The following is a 22,093-nucleotide window of genomic DNA, read 5'->3' as shown; positions in this document are numbered from 1 at the left end:
GATTGTAGTGTCTATTTATGCTAGGTACTCTCATGACACAGAACAATCTAACAAAAAACTGACCATTCAGAGCGCTAGCTCCTGACGCATATGACAGTTTACAATTTGACGGTTTCTCTCCGTTAGATTATAATCTAACGAAAAATAATCCGTTAAATTGTGAACGTTACAGTTCACCATAACTCGTCAGTTCATAATCTCACTAGTAAGATTATAAACTAACGGTCTTTTTTTCGAAAACTGAATATTAAATCACAAGAAATATACTAATTAAGCCGCCACATAACAAGCAAAGTAACTGAACAATTTTGTTTATTTGGCGAGTTCGACCATTTCCTTAAACAATAATTATATACTCTGTCAAACAAGTCTGTCAGTAAATAAGAACAAAGAAAACTATATGCATCCTTTTCTTTAGGGTGCTAGGGAAAATGATACCTATAGTTTTCTTTGTTATTATTTACTGACAGACTTGTTTGACAGAGTATATATCGAATTTTGATGATAAAAGTTTAATGAGGTTTTTGATTGACATCTGTGATTGAAGTATCTATTTGTGTCAGTCACTCTATGGCCACAGAACGATCTACTATAAAACCGACCAATCAGAGCGCTAGCTTCGTTCCGACGCCATGACAGTTTACAATTTGACGGTTTCGCTTCGTTAGATTATAATCTAACGTAAAAATAATCCGTGAAATTGTGAACTGTACGTTACGGTTCATAATATTTCGTTAGTTCATAATCTCGCTAGTGAAATTATAAAATAACGGTTTTTACAATTTTACGGTGACATATACATATACAAGGTGTGTAACAGCCACTGAAAACCTGAGACGTCCCGGTAAAATTAATAGTGAGGAGCACTTTGCTATTGGATCTACCACGAAAATACGAAAAAACTTGGCTGTTTCATACATTTTGATAGTGTGATCTTGACATTTTTTATGGCAGCGCTATAAGGTGTCTGAGATGTAAAACTTTGTAAGTATACAATAGTAGATAGAGGTTAGGGTAGTAGACATCCACTAAACATTTTTGAGAAGGCCAGGGATCTATCAGACGCATAATACTTAAGAGCGCTATGACAAAAAAAGGCGATATATTGTAAAATGCACAATATTTATCGACAAAATTGTACACTTTACTCATACTAAAAGACAGTAAAAGTACTTGTTTCAGTTAGAACATCTTATTAACTGTCGGTTAATTAAAAAACATATGGAAGAAAAAGCTTTTCCAATTAGTAATAATTTTTTTTCTGATGCTCGTTTAGAAAAAACCGCGTGAAGCACAGATTTCGGAGCTCTTATTATGTACAATTTGATAAGCTCACTCCCATAAATGCGGTAAATTTAAGTTCCTAATATCTTGTATTTTAGTCCCATTAAACAATATTTATCATTTAATACTTTGAAATTGAGAAATTGAAACTAAAACGAACTCAATTTTGTCTTGAAAATACATCGAAACAAGTGATCATTTCTCCGAAAATCTACATGTTATAGAAGTTATTTTAGTATATAAATAATCTACACAATCTGCTTAAATTGCTGTTATCCATTTGTCGTTATAATATTGTATAATGATTTTTTGGCAATTTTTTGAAAACTAGCCTTCCTGTCGCTATTTTACCGGTGACGGACGCTCGCGATTTCATGAAGGTAAGACGTATGTCGCTCCGGTCTCCGACTTTTGATCGCGAACGACGAGAATATTTGTCGTTGTGTGGGTCGGACGCCTTGTTTATACACGGGCTATCCTCGCATTGTGTGTGTGTAAACAGCGACCAACGAATTTGATCCTAGATCCGTAAATATTTGCTTTTGTAATATTTTGTTATGTTTGAATGTTAAAGTATTACAACGTTATGATGATAAATATGTGAAAATTACAATACGGTCAAGATGATAAGACACATCAAGATGGTACTCAGGGTCTGATGATGGAGTCAGATGGTGGTCACCTGTACCAATGAACCATGTAATTAAACCACTTCGTGTTTTAGGCTCGTTGGGTTCATCTCAACAAGACCTTTAACAAGAGGTGGTACTCAGGGTCTGATGATGGAGACAGATGGTGGTCACCAGTACCAATGAACCATATGACTAAACCACTTCGTGTTTAGGCTCAATGGGGTCGTCTCAATAAGACCTTTGACAAGAGGTGGTACTCAGGGTCTGATGATGGAGCCAGATGGTGGTCACCAGTACCAGTGAACCATGTAAGTAAACCACATCGTGTTTAGGCTCGTTGGGTTCGTCTCAACAAGACCTTTGACAAGAGGTGGTACTCAGGGTCTGATGATGGAGCCAGATGGTGGTCACCAGTACCAATGAACCATATGACTATACCACTTCGTGTTTGGACTCATTGGGTTCGTCTCAACAAGACCTTTGACAGGAGGTGGTACTCAGGGTCTGATGATGGAGCCAGATGGTGGTCACCAGTACCAATGAACCATATGACTAAACCACTTCGTGTTTAGGCTCAATGGGATCGTCTCAATAAGACCTTTGACAAGAGCTGATACTCAGGGTCTGAAAATGGAGCCAGATGGTGGTCACCAGTACCGATGAACCATGGAACTAAACCACTTCGTGTTTAGGCTCATTGGAATCGTCTCAACAAGACCTTTGACAAGAGGTGGTACTCAGGGTCTGATGATGGAGACAGATGGTGGTCACCAGTACCAATGAACCATATGACTAAACTACTTCGTGTTTTTTATGTTATTCACATATGCGAGTTGATTTTTTTGGTGACCACCATCTCTCTCCATCACTAGACCCTGAGTACCACCTCTTGTCAAAGGTCTTGTTGAGACAAACCTAATGAGCCTAAACACGAAGTGGTTAGTCATATGGTTCATTGGTACTGGTGACCACCATCTGTCTCCATCATCAGACCCTGAGTACCACCTCTTATCAAAGGTCTTGTTGAGACGATTCCAATGAGCCTACACACGAAGTGGTTTAGTTCCATGGTTCATCGGTACTGGTGACCACCATCTGGCTCCATCATCAGACCCTGAGTACCACCTCTTGTCATAGGTCTTATTGAGACGACCCCATTGAGCCTAAACACGAAGTGGTTTAGTCATATGGTTCATTGGTACTGGTGACCACCATCTGTCTCCATCATCAGACCCTGAGTACCACCTCTTGTTAAAGGTCTTGTTGAGATGAACCCAACGAGCCTAAAACACGAAGTGGTTTAGTTACATGGTTCATTGGTACTGGTGACCACCATCTGACTCCATCATCAGACCCTGAGTACCACCTTGAAGTAATTAGAATTGTATTTGACTTATCATCATATTAATATATACTTTACTCTAATACTTATCATATAACAAAAGCAAATATTTGGAATGGGATCTACTTAAATATGATCACAGTTTATAATTATTACCTTAAATTTTTAAATAAATTTTAACATAATTAATATTATTTTGCGCTATATTCCAGTATTTTCGTACAAAATAATGTTTAAAAACTTAATAATTATTTATAAGTAGAGAGCGGATTCCAAGTAGCGATTTAAATATTAATATGGATATGACTAGTGCAATTTTTCAAATACATATCATGTGGTTTATAATAGAAGTTTTTACTATGCGAAAGAAGAAGAAATTTAAAATAAACTATTAAAAAAATTAACAAACATTTTTTTTTAATTTATTATCATAACAATTTTTTCCCAATATTCACAAAAGCATCCGAAAAAGGTTAGTTTAGGGCAAGGACGATTATAAAGGACCAGCAGAGTCCATACTAAACACCGTACCCCGTTGGCAGCCGTAAATCTATGTCGCTAGATGTCACTAAGAGTGTCATTTGAATAAAAATGTCGTTTTTTTTTTAAAATACGCACGCGGTAGTTCAACGGCATTGCAAGTGATACAGTGAAAAGTATATAGATGACGCTAGGGGCCCGTGTCATGTTTCGGTCCCTGTTTACAACGCAAGCCATCGTTCTTATTTTGAATTATGACAATCATGCAAAAGAGTACCATACTGTCAAATTTTCTATCTCTTTCATTTTGAGCGTGACGTCAATGATTAGTAATATTACTTTCAATATATTTAAAATTTAGATTTTAATGAGGCCATTTCGAACGGTGTTTATGATAGATATCATGTTGACAATCAATCTCCTGACCGTCTCGCTCACACCAATCCTATCCTATATTTGAACAAGTGTGACCGAAACAGTTGAGTATTATTGAAGATTTTTGAATGTCTAAAATCTTATTGGTAGTTGTCGAAAACCCGCTTTTTCCATAAAGTGTTGGCGCGACGTCAAGTGGGTGATAGGCGTACGAGCAAGTACGCGTTGGATGGTCGACTACTATGCGCGGCGGTTTTTACGCGTACTTAGACCGTTTTCACATTATCCGATCCGATATCGGATGTCGGAAGGATTTCAATAGAAACAATCCAAGATGGCGCCTGTAATGTATGGATTATCGGTCCGATATCCGATATCGGATCGGATAATGTGAAAACGCACTTACGGTGACACATAATCGAAAAAGGTCGTCGAGCCATAAGTACGCATACTTGCTCGTATCGTACGTCTATCACCCACTTCAGACTGCGTTTCGATCGGCGTTTAGCGTCAATGATTATCAGCTCGGCTTCATGGCTTTACGAACCTTAGCTCGGACCATCGAATATGAAACTTATAAACTTCTTTGTACACAAGGGTATAAAGAAGTTTATAACCAGGTGCTCCATGACACCATTGCACCAATCTGTCGCCAGCACCGCTACACTTCAACGGCCAAGTCACGTCAAGTATAAATGGGAAAGTGTGTGTCTGTTTGTTTGTCCATCTTTCACGGCAAAACGGAGCGACGTATTGACGTGATTTTTTAAGTGTAGATAGTTGAAGGGATGGAAAGTGACATAGGCTACTTTTTGTCTCTTTTTATATCCCCCCACTTCCTTATAATGGAGGATGGAAGTTTGTGGAGAGATTTTCGAATTTAACGCGAGCGAAGCCGCGGGCAAAGGCTAGTTAACTATAATAATAAAGAAATCGCAGTAAGGAACTTTATGTAGATTTCATTACTTTTTAGAGATAAACAAGCAGCTCCATCGAGACGGCTATTTTTTACAGAAAGTTTTTGGTGGGATATACATAGGCATAGGTATATAACACTAACAAGGTATCTATTGTCTTAGTCCGTTTTCACATTATCCGATCCGATATCGGATGTCGGAAGGATTTCATTGGAAAAAATTCAAGATAGCGTCTGTAATGTATGGGGTATCAGTCCTACATCCGATATCGGATCGGATAATGTGAAAACGCATTAAATTTAGTCTCATTAATTATTACTTATGTCAGAGTTTAGGTTTATACGAGTACCAAACGAGTAGTATACGAGTAGAAAATATATTACCAAAACAATACAAACTATCATTAATTTATTATAAAAACGTAATCCAAAGTGCCACACCTAGTCGGCCAGTGCATGGCCTACGCTGCCGATGGTTAGGGTGCTCGGAGTGACATACAAGAAACGCTGAACTATCCGCGTTGTGTCCAAGACGAAGCCTGACCGACGAAGCTAGCAAGTCTCTCTACATGTTAGCTGAAATACTGTCAAACCGTTCACTGTGATTACTCAGATTATTATAAGCAAAATGATCTTCGAATGAACTTTCTGGACAATTGAGATGCATGGGCGCAGTCGAAACCAGCTCGCCCCTTCAGCCGTGTCCCGTTGAAAATCGGAAAGATTCTTTTCCTTAGCACATTTAATGTTTACAAATTGGATTCGCCTTCTGTCACCTAAACTGGTAAATTTATGTATGAGGTCATTGGTCATACAATTATTAATTTATACCGTAATTAATTCTGTATCTCTACTCGCATTGCTGCTGCGATTCTAAAATATTTAATATCCATATTATGAATATTCAATAAATCATACAATGACATTTGTGATGTGACATGGATGTCAGATGTCACATCTGTTGGCACAATGATTGCGTTTTGTTGAACGTATTTGAGCTCAACATATAGGTTTATTATCACTAAGTATATTATATTAATGAACAACGAAACGGATGTGACATTTTCCTAGTCCACCAACGTCATCTAGTCATTTTATTTGGCAATAATTAGACAACATGCGAACAAACTTAGCCAGCGAAGCGATCACAACTACGTCGAGGCCGACCAAAAAATATAATTTGTAAAAATTGTGTTTTGAGCCAATATTTTGATATTAAAATAAAGTTTTTTGATAGTTATTCATAGTATAATATAAAAACAAGTAAAAATATGTGTGAAAATATGTTTTTTTCCACTCCCGGGTTACGAAACAACGCCATCTAGTTTTAAAGCAAAAACTAAGCTTTTTTCAGGGGTACGCTTTTTTGTATGGGCTATATCAGTCTAGTATTAAATGGTCCTTGGTTTAGGGTTAGTTTTATGTTACGATACATTTTTTTTAATGTAAGAAAAATAATAAATTATGCATTCTTGAAGTCACATGTAAAGAGAATTAACTTATACTATTTATATTAATAGGACAGACAAGTAGCTCAATATGTATAATGTCATCATATCGATAATTTCAAGTTCAACGCTCCATAATTATTTATAGTCCACAGAGATGGCGCCACGGTGATAAAAATATTCCTACAACAACATGGGTGACCTCTGCAGTAGCGTAGCACTGATAGTGGTTTTATTATTTATTATGATTTAGTTCGAGCGGATCCATGAATGACTTGATGATATGAGGATAATAATAAACGGTATATTTTATTTCTGATCCTCTAGTTAACTTTAATTCAAAATCTTTCCGTTACGTTTTGACAAGAACGATTTAATACTGGACTAACAAAGCCCATACAAAAAAGCGTAACCCTGAAATGTATGGGCCTTTTAGGCTTAAAACTAGATGGCGCTGTTCGCAGCCTGGAAGTGGCCAAAATCATATTTTTCCCAAATTTTTTTGCGTGTTTTTATTTTTTATAAGATCAAATGACATATTTCTTTATTTTAAAATCATGATATCACGTCAATACATATTTTGAAAAAAAAAATTTGTAGGCATCATCAGTGTAGTTATGATAGTATTTAATAGGTGGCGGTATAAAATCGAGGTACGATTCTTAGTATGAAGTATGTAAATCCTATATAAATAATCCTTGGTTTTGATATCGATTTGTTTTTTAACCCTTAATTAGGCACTGGTCCCACTGCGAGCTAGTAAGCTATGAGCTATCGGCTATAAAAACGAACAAAAGATAAGCAATCCCGTGCAAATAAAAGAGACACGGCGATTTTAATTTCGCTAGAACCCACTGTCGCTGGAAGCGTAGCCGAACTATAAAAATGTCGTGTATAAACATCGCCATGTCTCTTTTATTTACACGGGACTCACGGGAGTGATTATCTTTTGTTCGTTTTTATAGCCGATAGCTCATAGCTCACTAGCTCGCGGTGGGACCAGTGCCTTAGGCATGAGGACGATGTTAATTTTGAAACCTGTCAAAGATATTATAAAGTTCAAAGTAGGTTGGGAAATAAAACTTATGCCAAATTAAGGGTCAAGCTGTATTTCGAAAACGACCCGCTTGGCGCTGCTCGAATTTTATTCACAGTTACAGATGTATTGCGAAAAGATTTGCCTTCGTATTGTTACGGAAACATACGAAAATGTCATGCTATTTCAGTCTGACTCAGTACAAGATGTACTGACATTGACTGAAATGTTGTCGCTGAAATTTAATGTTGATAATCGGTTAATAAGTTTTGAATTAGAATCGGTATACTTTAGTCCTTGCCAGTAATATCAATTTTATTAACCACATCGGACACATGTGGTAAAATATTTTAGATATCAATTATCAATATAATTAACAAAATTATCTTTTACCCAATGACATCCCATTTGGTACAATTACTTTGAAAATATGTCAGAACGTTATATATTCGTTAAATGTGGTCAGATAAGCGGAAGATTCCTCTGACCGGGAAACCCTAGGTTATCTGTAAGTCCTTGTCTGGTGACGCACCAGACCTCAGTGTAAACATTCCATTCGGTATTCGCATACGAGTATATTTTAGACTCGAGTAAGGGGGAAATTAATTTTTATATGTGAAAAAAATCCAGGTCTCTTTAAAGCAAGAGTAAATAGGTATCTCATAATAGTAAGCGTGCTCCACCGTAGACCGCATCATCACTTATTACCATCAGGTGTGATCGTGGTTAAACGTCTACCTAAAAAAAAAATCTCAGGTCATTTTGTCAGTTTCGTTACATATAGTTTTGTAACCAAATCTTGAAGGTACAAATTTTATGCCATTGACCCGTTTATTATGGCAAGTTTAAGCATTTTTAAAATAACTACGTAAAAGTCACCACACCGACTGGTCTGATTTTTAAAATAACTACGTAAAAGTCACCACACCGACTGGTAGCTCTCTTGATACTTCAAAAACGGATGAAGAAATTTTATCCACAAGAGTGCAAAGTAATTTCTCTCGCTACGCTCGTGGTTCAGTATTGGAATCATTTGTTTGCTCGGGTATTAAATTTTTAATTAATGAGTCCCTACTTATTCTATTTATGTTTATTTTAGGTCGTTTTTGGTACGTTTAATAAATCAAACTGTTAGAATCACATATCAAAAGTACATGTTATGTTGCACTGCTGTATTTCTAAACTTATTTTTGTCGAGATTCGAGAGAAACTCTGTTTCTTGGCGTCTCTAGCAGTACCAGGACTTTAGAAATAAGGAAGGGCAGTTGCATCATGTTATTGTGATCGGCTATTATATTATATTATGCAATATAGAAATATGTATTTATGCTGCAGATGAATATCTACAGCACGTACCTAAACCCAAATATAAAACCCCAAAATCAACGTCGTATTTTAGTATTTATTACCTCAGAAATCTCCAAAGATATTTATGATTAGGTACCTACATACAAAAATTTCAATTTTCACTGTGTCTGCTTTCTTAAGATATTCTTTTCATATAACCCACGTCTGTCCTTCAAATAAATATCTTCGATATTAACTTAGCTTTAAGCGGCGAAAACATCAAAAAGCGTCTACATACCTTTCAAACGTAATCGTCTAGCCTAGCTTAGTTGGATAAAGGCACTGGTCCCAGCAAACGAGTACGTGATTGAAACGAACAAAAGATGCACTTCTACCAGTTGCTCAATAATAAGGTTGACAATCCAACTGTCCTTGGAGGTATTGGTCTGTTTGTGCCGCAGGCGCGTCTATGTGCGGAAGACGCCAGGGAGGGCGGGGTGCGTAGACGTAGACCTCTGTTCGCGCGCGGTGTGGCTCGTATAGTATGAATTTTCTGAGATGAACTTTTCGCTTTTGCCCTAATCTGTTAAACAAAGGCCTTTGTTTCTATTATTCGCGGCGGTTAGCTCCTGTTTAAACGGCACGTGCTATAGTCTCAGTGTAGTTAAAAAGCAACTATCATGATAATAGCAATAAGGTTCAAATCCATAAAAAGCCCTTTCGGTGATAACACGTTTTGTCATCTTCAAAAAAAGTTACCTACACACTGCAAACTGTTTAATAAATTTGAACCTTATTGCTATCATGATAGTTGCTTTTTAACTACACTGAGACTTTAGCACTTGCTGTGGAAACGGGAGCTAACCGCCGCGAATAATAGAAACAAAGGCCTTTGTTTAACAGATTAGGGTTAGGGCAAAACCGAAAAGTTCATCTCAGAAAATTCATACTATATTCTTTTCGTTGGAAAATTCCTAAACTTTATAAATGTCTGTTTTTTTGAAAAATTTGAAAATAGTTGATATTAATCTGTATGACATCCACTTAGGTTTAAGTTTGACATCTTCAATTATTTTATTTATTTGTAACGACCTCTGATATTTTTCTGATGTTTAGTTTGAACCTTGTAATGTACTAGTTATTATTGTATAAAATGATATTTTGTATCTACCTACCGCATAAGCGCCTTGGCACCCTAGCTGTAAGTTTATGCATGAGTAAATAAATAATTGAAATTGAAATTTAAATTGAAATTGAAATTGAAACTGAAACTGAAACTGAAACTGAGATCGAAATTGAAATTGAAATTAGAATTGAAATTGAAATTGAACTTGAAATTGAAATTAAAAATCTTTTCAATTTCAATTTCAATGACTATCTAGTCGCTGTGTTGCTGATAGCGCGAGCGAGTTATAGTTCGTCGCCGAGCGATGAACCATAAATCGCTCGCTCTCTCTTTCACACGGAAGCAACTATCTTTTTCTCTTTTCTATCGCCAATAGCTTCGCTTACTCGCTTTTGGTGGGACCAGTGCTTAAGTGACATCAGTAAAATATTCGCTAGGTGATGCTACGTCTGTCATGCCCTTAGCGACCACAATTCTGGCGGAAACATCGATTCACTACATCGAGAGATCGAACTTATCGGCCTCTGTTCTATTGAAAGACCCATCTAACCTGTCAAAGAAAGGGGAGGGAGGTAGGCAGGAGCAGTATACCTACCAGCAGCGGCTAGTCCATACAAGCCGATTCCCACCGGCTTGCCTAAAATTGAGTACTAGTAAAGTACCTAATACCTTAAGACGATACGGTAGGGGTAAATTCTCCATACAAACGCTCTCGACTGTTTCCTCCCTGGTTTTTGAAGATAGAGCAATGATTTTTTCAACACAGATTGTTATTATTTTTAACCGACTTCAAAAAAGGAGGAGGTTCTCAATTCGACTGAATGTTTTTTTTTTTTTTTATTTTTTTTTTTTTTTTTTTGTATGTATGTTACTCGATATCTCCGAGAATCGTAGACCGATTTTCAAAATTTTTTTTTTGATCGAACCGGTATAACCCCGAGATGGTCCCATTGGCACCAAGTCAGGGTCTGATGATGGGATCCTGGAGAAATCGAGGGAACTCTTCAAATGTTATAGGCACATGTAATGTTTTTAGTCTATTTTTCAAAGGTACACCAGTATTTACGTCTGATGGTAATAATTTTATGTGGCTGAGCTGATGATGGAAGGTCAACTCCTCAATGGTTAGGAGTTAAAGGATAATTCTTTCACTACTGTACATGTATTCGGACTGATACATATAATATCACTAGGAACCACTAAAAATCAACTGAGCTGATGATGGGTCAAGTCCTCAATGGTTAGGAGTTAAAGGATAATTCTTTCACTACTGTACATGTATTCGGACTGATACATGTAATATCACTAGGAACCACTAAAAATCAACAAATAAATAAACTTTTTAACAAAAAATAAAATTCAAAAATAAGCGCGTTACAAAACACGGAGAAACTAAAAAGCCAAAAATAATAAACCTTTCAATTCAGATTTCTTATCGTATTGCAATAAGCTAAACATCCAAATTATAAACAAATCAATTATTTTTGGAGTCGGTACCAGCCTGTGTATGGTTGGGTGGGGCAAACAGGCAATAGCAAGGCGACGAACAGGTCTGGTACCGACTACAAAAATAATTGATTTGTTTATAATTTGGATGTTTAGCTTATTGCAATACGATAAGAAATCTGAATTGAAAGGTTTATTATTTTTGGCTTTTTAGTTTCTCCGTGTTTTGTAACGCGCTTATTTTTGAAGGCGGTTTTATTTTTATCTGTGTCGGACCGTTTTGATTTTTTTGATATTCTGCTTTTTAAAGACTCTAGAGCCAATCAAAAATTTCCAAAAACGGCCTTTTTCATTGTGGCGCAAAAAAAGGTGTGATACTCAAGATTGGTAACAATTAACCAAAAAAGCTAAACGGTCCGACATAGATTATTTCATTGTTATTCAGATTCTCAAATTTCGTTCTGATTGATTAAGTTTTGAAGGAGGAAAGAGTCGAGAGCGGAACCTCGATTTTAAAGATTTTTTTGAAATATCTTTTGACTGAGTTGTTTTAATGGACAATTTTTTTTCGATAAATCTAGTTAATAACACTTGTACCTTTAACTAAAATTCCCAAGTCCTTTCCATTTTAGCATTTTCGCTACCGTATCCTCTTAAATTAGGTTTCTTTTTGCTCAGTGTTGCCTAGCAGAAATTTTCACCAGCCGCCACTGATACGTACATTTTGGAGGACTTCATAGTTGGGCCGTGGGTTTTCATCTGCAAGCGGCGCGGTCAGTTGAAAAACGGGAGTCGTAGTCAATAATATTATGTATCCTAGAAGAACTCATATTGATGTTAGACGATTATCTGAACCTAAACAGATGTGGACAAATCTCAATTCAAAATCAATTTACTAATTAGTAAGTATATATCTAACCTGTTTTAGTACTTGTATCTAATTACTAAAACTCGCCTGTTGCCTAATATTTTCATTTCAACGAATCACGGCGACAATGTGCTAACTAGAGGTGAACGACCTTGTGACGTCACGCGTGACATCATGCGGAGGCTCGCTTCACAGCACCGGTTGGCCTATTTCGCCGCAACTCCCACCGACCGTGTGGCCTAATGGATAAGGCGTCGGACTTCGGATCCGAAGATTGCAGGTTCGAGTCCTGTCACGGTCGAAATCCCAATACTTTTGTATCTTTGTTTTTTATTTTTTATGACGATATTTTTTTATGTAGCGTGATATTTCTCTTTGAAATTAAAAAAATAAACAAATTTAATGAAACAGTACATGGAGTGGGACAATGCCGTCCTCAATCCCACCATTTTTAGGGCAAAGTCCATTATTAATTCAGTTATAATTATATTCCGCACTTGTTATGTAAGTAGTACAGCGTAATACCGGTAAACATGTCCAGATTTAGGTTGAAATGAACAATGAAAGTGTCCCATTAATAAATTACTGTTTGTAGGTAAATAAATGAGCCGTATATTCGGGATATACACAGGTGTAATAAAAAAGGTTTTTAGGTAGAGTGCATTGGGGTAATTTCGAAAGGGGAATCTTGATGTGATGGAAATAATGGACGACTTTCGAAATGACCCCAATGCACCTACACATTTTTTTTAAATTAGTCAGAGTACTATTTTTTTAAATCAGTCAATAACTTTTTCAATTGTAAAGTAACAAAAATAAATAATGACAAACAATTTTAACTTTATGTATTTACTAGCTTTTGCCCGCGGTTTCGCTCACGTTAAATTCGAAAACTGCTGAAAGCTACAAATTTTCACCTCCCATTTTAGGGAAGTGGGGGGTAGAAAAAGTAGCCTATGTTACTATCCGTCCCTTCAACCATCTCCACTTAAAAAATCACGCCAATTCGTCGCTCCGTTTTGCCGGGAAAGACGGGCAAACAAACAGACACACACACTTTCCCATTTGTAATATTATAGTATGGATTCGTTCCTTCCAGCTTTCCATAATGTGGAAAATGTTTTAAAATTGATATTCTAATGTACTAATTGTAATTCTAATTGTATACTTTTAAAATATAATACCTACTTGTTTTTTTATATGCGATGTTGATAGGGTTGAGTAGGAACATGGAGCAAGAGACACGAAATGAGAAATACCTATTACGTAAGTATTTTTTATTACGCTTAACAATATAAGGATAATCAGTTGCACAACAACGTCGTAGTTTTGGGAGTTACCCCTTTATTACCATTCGTAAAACGTAAATATTCAAATTAAGTATAGTTATGCGTAATACTTGCTTACTACCAGGGGCGGCTCACTCTGCGATTCTATCGCCGCGCTACAAGTACATGCTGGCGGCCGCGAGTTCGCGGCCTAATCAGGGGTGGCGCGCGTTCTTACGGAACGCACGTTCGCACTTTCTATTGTTACTTTACGTCGCGAATTTTTTTTAAGTTTTATATGCGATTTCCGCGTGTGAATGTCTAATGGTGCTTAGTTAAATAGACATCATGAATAAAATAGGACATCTTACACAGATCTACTCGTACTATTGATTAAGTCCCACGGAAAAGATTAATAAGGCTTGTGTTGTGATGTTGGGACTTAAACAAAAATATGTAAATAATATATATAGAGGTATATAACTAGAAAGTACCCAAGACTGGAATATAATAGCATAACATTTCACCTGAGTATTGATTCGTTTTAATCCATAGGCAACCCTATCGTCCGACGCTGCGCACGTGCGGCTCGTTTCTTTGTTAGAATTTTGTAGGCATTTAAAAGGCGGCATTTCGTGAACATCAAAGCAGTGGGCCTTCTGTATTTGTACTATTATAATATATTCTGTGTTACTACTTACTTATATGGAATAAGAACACGCACTTCCCTGCTTAAGGTAAATTACCTTGAAGGGAGTTTTTCTAACCCAAATGCTGTTCTTATGATCTTACAGAGGAAAGCGTCACCCATTCGACCTTCAAGAAAAGAGCGTACTAAGGCCGCAAACGCACCTCCAACCTTCTTTAGTTATGGACACCAGCAGGGTTAGCACATGATTGCCGCGAGAGTATTTCGCCGTGAGACAGGCTGCCCGTCCTTATGTCATTAATAAAATCCTTATGTCAGTTAGAAGTCGTGTCATCTATCTCGCGGCAACATAATCTCGCGGCAATCATGTGCTAGGCCTACAGAATGGTTGCAACCTTTGGCGGTGAGCGCTTACCATCAAGCGACTTGACTATTTACTTGCCTCCTATCTCATAAAAAATCATATCTTTTTCCCCTCACTAGCACGGAAACACGTGTTTTTTTTTCTTTAATACCAGTGGGTAAAAACGGATTTTATGAGGACCTTGAATAGAGGCAAATTTTCTGCTTTAAAATTGATAAAAGTGGGTTAATCTAATAGTGATGGAGATTTTTTACCACCGGTGGAACTACTGGAAGAAGTGATAAACGCATTTTTTGCGTTGTACTTTCCTCACTATAGTGAGGGGAAAGGTTTTGTGTTACACTCGGGTGCAAATTGCAGCAATATTACTGCAGATAAAGTCGAAATCCTTATGGTTAAGCTTGTGTAGTACATGTACTCATAGTACAAAAACACGATTCCCTGCACTGTACTAGACCGAACTACTTCCAAATGATTCTGCTGTCTAGTAGGTACATTTAGTACACTCACACACGCGCAAAAGAATGGGAGCGAAAGGAGCAAAGAGCCGAGGAGTGACAATTAATGACAGCAAAGCGATCCGTGTGATCCGACCGCAACCGAACTAGAACCGACTGACTCGGACCGCGCGAAAACGGCCGTTTAGCTCTCGTCTAGTACGAGCGAGCGTTACTGTACGCCATATGATCAATTCGCCTCTCGCTCTCTCGGTGTACTACCTGTACTAAATGTACTAAAAGAACGAACTAGTACACTTCGGAGATCGTACTAGTTGGGAGCGATCTTTTCAGTGAACGAGCAGGCACAACTCTACATGAGCATTTTTTTGCCACTTTTATGAAATGTGATATTTTTGAAAAAATATATGCTATTTCTACTCTGAATTACTAGCTTTTTCAATCCCAGTAGTTAAAAAAATTGTCCCATACGATTTTTCTTATTTTGTTACCATTTTCCGTACATGTTGTATGGGGTAACAAAAGAGGAAAATAACAAAAATGTATGGAAATTCTCGGACACTTTTTGTCTCCCAGTGAGATTGAAAGTACTCGTGATTCTGAGTACAATTGACCTAAAATTCCCTAAAACAATCAAACTAAAAATAATGGCAAAAAAAGCTCACTTATGGGCCTTCTAATTCAAATTAACTGATTTACATAAAAATACCCTGTTGGATTTCTATTAATACATATTGTAAATGGATGATTATTTTGATTCAAATAATATTTATAAATAACTAATTCCAATTATCGCTTATTTGTCATTTTCCCGTTTGAAGATTTTATAGATTAGGTAGTGTTTTGTTTTTGACATGTTTTTTCCTTGTTCCTAACTAGGTAATTTTATTCGCTTATAGCGTTTGATATGCGTACGTCGTCATACATTGATGTCTGATGTCTGAGACAATACTTTGTTTTGTCAACACATATACATAGGTAAGTATACAGCGTGTGTATTCCAGACGGGCGAATATCTTAATAACGATTAGTATCGGACCTGAGGAGCCTAACTACATGTTTTTTTTTTAATAAATGAATAATTCTTTGCATACCTAATAATTCAGCACGCAATGTATTACGTCCACATCAATTACCTAAACGTCATTACGACATGACGTTTAAGTCATGTCAAATTGAGTTGGACGCGTACATTTCTGCTTGGTCAGATTAAAAAAATTAATTACACTTAATTTAACAAAATTATTATCCTATACGATGCGTATGATCAGACAATATACATAACTGGATACATTATTCGCCCGTATGGAATCCACACGCTGTATTAAATGCAATAGATATCATGCAGTGTAAGTACTAAAGATAAAAACGGTCTAACTCCAGCAGTGGTGAAACAGGTAAAAACCGGCGTTTTAAAATTAGTATTTCTACAATGAGTGGGGCATACAAGTATATTCGCTAGCCTCAACAAAATTTACTTTCTTTTTTTGCTCGTACTGACGTATAAGTGCGAGCGAGATGTAAAAGCAATCTACGAAAACGTTAACAAATATAATTATTTAAGGAAAATTAACGTGACATAGGTATTTTTATAATATGATTCATTTTCAAATTAAAAATATGGAGAAAGTTACGGCGAACTAGTAGGTATAACCACAAAATTAAAATTAAAAACCCCCGACCGCGACATAGTAGACCGATTTTCATGAAACATGGCTAAGAACACTCCCGACTAACACAGCTTTCAGACAAAAAAAACTAAATCTAAATCGGTTCATCCGTTCACGAGCTACGATGCCACAGACAGACTCACACACAGACAGACAGACAAACAGACAGACAGACAAACAGACAAACAGACAGACAGACAGACACGTCAAACTTATAACACCCCGTCGTTTTTGCGTCGGGGGTTAAAAGACAGGCACTTACATATAACAGCTTCAAATGAAATGATTAACAAATTAGATTAAAGGGTGAATTAGATTAAAGGCTGTGAGGCATTTGTGTTGTATGGTGTTGGACATTTGCAGTTTGTTTCTTTTGAAATAAAACTATGGAAACGGATTAAATCGCGTATAATGAATTTAAAATACATCCCGACGTTTCGAACTCTTTACAGCGTTCGTGGTCAACGCTGTAAAGAGTTCGAAACGTCGGGATGTATTTTAAATTCATTATACGCGATTTAATCCGTTTCCATAGTTTTATTTCATGAGTAACTATCGCGGTAACCGAAGACAATATTAGTTTGTTTCTTTGTCAATTTTGTGTAGATTAATTGGTTAATTATTTTTTAACAGAGTAATGGTAAATTTTTTGAATATTGTATAACTGGCTTTATTAATAGTGTGTGAACCTGCCTTAGAAATCTATATTATTTGTGGTCATGGTTCGTTAATATTTCTTGTAAGTGGGTAGCTTTTGCACATTGTAATTTTTCCTCAGTCACCCGTTGACCACGAACGCTGTAAAGAGTTCGAAACGTCGGGATGTATTTTAAATTCATTATACGCGATTTAATCCGTTTCCATAGTTTTATTTCATGAGTAACTATCGCGGTAACCGAAGACAATATTAGATTAAAGGGTGTTAAAGATTTCCAATTATCGCCTAGCCAGTAATTTGATCTACTTAATTGAGCTTTCAGCGTAAAACCTTACCTAAAATGGTTCGTTCACCTTGATCATAGCAAAGCAACCATAACAGTAGTTTATTTTAGAAATTTTATGGTAGCTGGAAGAATAGAAAAGAATAGAATAGAATCGTTTTATTTGTTTAAAAAAGGGTATACATTGATGTTACATTATATTATAAGCAGCCTTAATTTACCATAATACATGGCGTACAAATAATCTTAATTAACCTATTTATCACCTAATAATAATGATAAAAAAACAATAATTTTCCAATAATTACAGTATAAAAACAATAATTTTCTAAGAAATCTCTTATAGGGATAAGTTTGTCTTTGATTTTTCGTTATTTTTAGTTACTTAAGACAAGTATCGTGTACGTAACGATGCGAGTTCACGTTACGAATATTTTTGAGACCAAGTTAATTTTTCACAGATTTGCGATTAAAAATTGTTTAATAAGCGAGCATCAAATTTAAATTCAAATTGGATAACGTTTTTTTCCCCCACTTCGTAAAATAGACCGCAGACTTATTTTTATTTGACTTTACTGAGAGCATGTATGGTCCTTATAAGAGCGTTTTCACACTATCCAATCCGATATTGGATGTACGGTTGTCAGAACTGACGCCTTTAATAGGATATCGGTCCTACTTCTGATATGGAATCGGATGATGTGAAATCTCTCTCAATGTATAAAGTCAACCGGGTTACTTGCGTATGGTGGGATAAATGCGTCTTTTGAAGGTATTTTCTAAACGTAATATGTATATTGGAACTATATGATAGCTGTAAAAAAAAAATTGGTGACATAACAGAATGTAGAGGATTGCAGAAGTTCTAAAATGTTTCGTTTAGAATATGTCTTCAAAAGACGCTTTCAACCAACAGACGCAAATATCCCGGTTGACCTTACATCCCTACCGGGAAAGGTGGGCCAAAATGATTACAGACTGGGACCCGCGAAACACCATAGACGGGGCAGGCCGGGGTTCAGGCAGACCAAAAAGGAGATGGCGGGACAACCTGGACACATTCTACCCAAAATGGTGGGAAAACGCCGACAACAGGGTCGAGTGGAGAAAACGAGGGGAGGTCTTTGCCCAGCAGTGGGACACAAAAGAGGCTAATTAAAAAAAACTTACATTATTATCATTTTGGAGATGGAGTACTCATCTGCAGTGCACATTAACTATTTCTGAAGCATCCAAAGGGATTAAAAGTTCTTAAGTGCCCTCAACCGTTTTAATTTGTTTTTGACTTGAAAAGTTTGACCACTGATTAAGAGTAAAAGTTGAGGGTCATTGACGATATATTTTTAACTTTATTACCTTAACTTGGTTTTATAAATAGATGAAAGGGTGTTTTTTACGTCTTTATCTGTCTAAAAAAGTATCTTGGTTGATGACTCGAATATTTTGCCAAAAACTCTTTCCAAATTGCATATTTGTTTTTGTTTTTGGTAACTTGGATATAGTTTGGATGTGATACCTAACCTTGGAAAAAGATTTTCGCCCTTTTATTGGTACTTAAACTGTTTTGATTAGATAGATTCTTAAGTTTTATCTACATCAGTTTCTCTAAGGAGGATTAACCACTTTTGTAAGGAATTTGATAGATGACAGCCCACTAACCCTGAGTTTGTGGTTGGTGTAAGGGCCACTTGCACCAACGAAAATGCAGGGTTAACCCGGGGGTTAACCCACCATTTTATATGGAATTTGACAGATGACAGCCCACTAACCCTGAGTTAAGTGGTTGGTGCAAGAGGGCCTAAGTGGGTCAATGACATGTATTAGACAGACAGATATTTAAAACTAAAATACAAGTAAAAAATCCTTACGAAGTATTTTTTTTCTGTGTCACAGTTTCGTTTTCTTTCAACCCCTATTTAAAGTGGCACTGAAAATACAAGTAAATGAACAGGCTTTGTACGATGTATGTATTTTTTTTCTTTTCGATTACCGCAAAGGCATCCGGACGTGGTATAAAAAAAATCTCAAGAGGTCCTAAATATATTAGTAGGTAAGAAGAATTCATAAGAAAACCTTTCACGCCGTATCGTTCCAAGAAAAGCACACTCACTTGCTTTCCCAGTAACAAAAAAAAAACGAAAGTATTTTTTTATATTGTCATTCAAGATGGCGCCCAAATTTGCTAAATCCAACCTTTTATTGTATAAAAACACAAACCAAAAGGCGCGTCAACGTTAATAGCGCGAACTGTATGAAAGTAAGTGTTTATTAGCCACCCACGCACCCTTGAACAATGTACTTTCGATTATGACTAATTGACACACTGACATGTTATGTCATGTTTTTATTTGATGACAATGACAGTGATATGGATATTATAGTTGTTTTGTTTTTAAAGGAGGTTACTGACTATCAGTTTATCGCGAGTCCCTAAATTCTAAAAGCCAAACACGTTAATAGTATTTTTACCTTATTTGACTAGCTCGGAAACACGTGTTTTGTCCTTTAATATCAAAGCCTGGTAAATATTATCGCATTTTATCCACTAGTATCTTCGTCTGTCAATAAAAGAAAATTGACCTTGAATAAAGTCAAATTAACTGCTTTTTAATTGATAAAAGTAGGTGAATCTAGTAATAAAGATGATTTACCACCTGTGGAAGTACTGATGCATGCAGACAATTCATAAACGCATATTTTCAAAGTAGTGACGATGTGGTTATTGTCAAGAGGGCGGTTATTCTGATGCATGCGATTTTGCGTTGCAGTTTCATCGCGTATAGTGAGGGGAATAAATTTTGGGGAACATGTTACACTCAACCTAGCCCAAAACTGTATTTTTACTTCTTCAACTATGGAATCCTTATCACTAGCTACGTTTTGTAATTCCACACTTATATACGTTAAAATCCATTCAAAACAATTTGCTTATTTTTATAACAAATAACTATTGTTACCTTTATTTGACTACTTTTTTTTATGCCATTTCGGTGGCACTATTCACTGCATATTTTCGTAACCTATGCCCTGCACCAGAGATATATCGTCACTACTTTAAGCAAAAAGATCTTGTATCTTTCTGTCAATGAAAAAAAATAGAAAAATTGCACTAGAGGATAAAGTAGGTAACCTATTTTTAAAATAGATAAGCTTCAACATCACACATGTGACGATCTAAACAAATACCATTCCATCTGGCGGACCGTATGCCTGTTTGCCACTGACGTGGTATATAAACCGGGAAGTGAGTCAAATTTAGCTTCTAACATTTTGATGCACACTAACAACTAACATACTAACGAGACAAATTGAATAAAAGCTTGTAAAAAAACCCTTTATCTACAATGTTGGCCAAATATTCCAAGCCTCCATTATAAGGGTTCTCCATTTTATCAGGTACCCGCGCGAATTTTCGCGTGTCTTTTATAACCCTTCAGGCTATTGACCTCTTGGTTATCTTCTAGTCGTTTTCTGCCACAGCGACCTGCGTTTTATTGCTGTGAGCATATATATATATGGTGATGCGCGTTGACATAGCCAATTTTTGCAGCAAATGTTCATCCCTCGATATAATTGTAAGTTATGGCGAGTAATGGTTTAGGTTATAGTTATAGCGTTTAGCTTCCATACATTTTATAAAAATAATGACCTTATAAACTTTTAAGGGCGCCATTTCTTTACATTCCAATTATTCTACAGACTCTACCATCTTTTTAATGAAAAGATATGCTTCTACAAGCCATTCCATTCATCTACAAATGCCATTCCATTTTGCGGACCGTATGCCTGTTTGCCACTGACGTGGTATATAAAAAAAGTTTTAGCGAAATATCTACAAAGTTGAATTTTCTTTGACAATAATAGGGAGAAACTTAAACACCTAGTACCCATCTTACAAGTATGAAAAAAGCTACAGTAAATATAGGTACTTTTTTTTAATATACTTATGTAGAGCATACTCGTCAGTGTCAAATGTTCCTATGAAGTTTTTTATAAGTGTTGTTTGTAAACTTTTTTTTTTTTTTCAGTTTAAAAAATGGAGTCGCGAATAAACGTGCTTTTTTAAGTGGAGATAGTTGAAGGGATGGAGAGTGACATAGGCTTCTTTTTGTCTCTTACTAACGCGAGCAAAGCCGCAAGCAAAAGCTAGTAAGTTATATAAAGATGAAAAGGTCATCAACCGAAAGGGTTATTACGGGAATAGGTGAAGCCTTTTCTGCGAAGTTTTTCCTCAAGTTCCCACAAACATGGTATCATAAATTAACCCAACATGACAACATAAAGCATGTGAATAATGTGATACGGGATGTATTACTGTCACGCCTACTTGCTTTTGCCGGCAAAGGGTCTTCCCCGTACGTTTTAAGCTTCAGAATGATAAATTACTGCCACTCCTTAATAGTATAACTATGACGTTTTAGAATCTAATTAAGTACCTCTATGTTCTACATCAAAATGTGTGTTCATCGCACACTACTGAGGGTATTTCTAGTTAGCGTTGAA

At 36.3% G+C, this 22,093-nt stretch overlaps 1 non-coding gene across 1 annotated transcript; it reads left to right on the top strand.

Moving 5' to 3' along the window:
- The first annotated feature begins 12,468 nt into the window (after positions 1 to 12,468).
- On the top strand, positions 12,469 to 12,541 carry Trnar-ucg. The gene has a single exon. It is a non-coding gene; the product is annotated as a tRNA-Arg (tRNA).
- Positions 12,542 to 22,093: the final 9,552 nt, after the last annotated feature.

Source organism: Leguminivora glycinivorella, chromosome 19 (genome assembly GCF_023078275.1).
Source record: "Leguminivora glycinivorella isolate SPB_JAAS2020 chromosome 19, LegGlyc_1.1, whole genome shotgun sequence".
NCBI classification, from domain to species: Eukaryota; Metazoa; Arthropoda; class Insecta; order Lepidoptera; family Tortricidae; genus Leguminivora; species Leguminivora glycinivorella.
The sequence above is the reverse complement of the archived record's forward strand: the minus strand, read 5'-3'. Positions and strand labels throughout refer to the sequence as shown.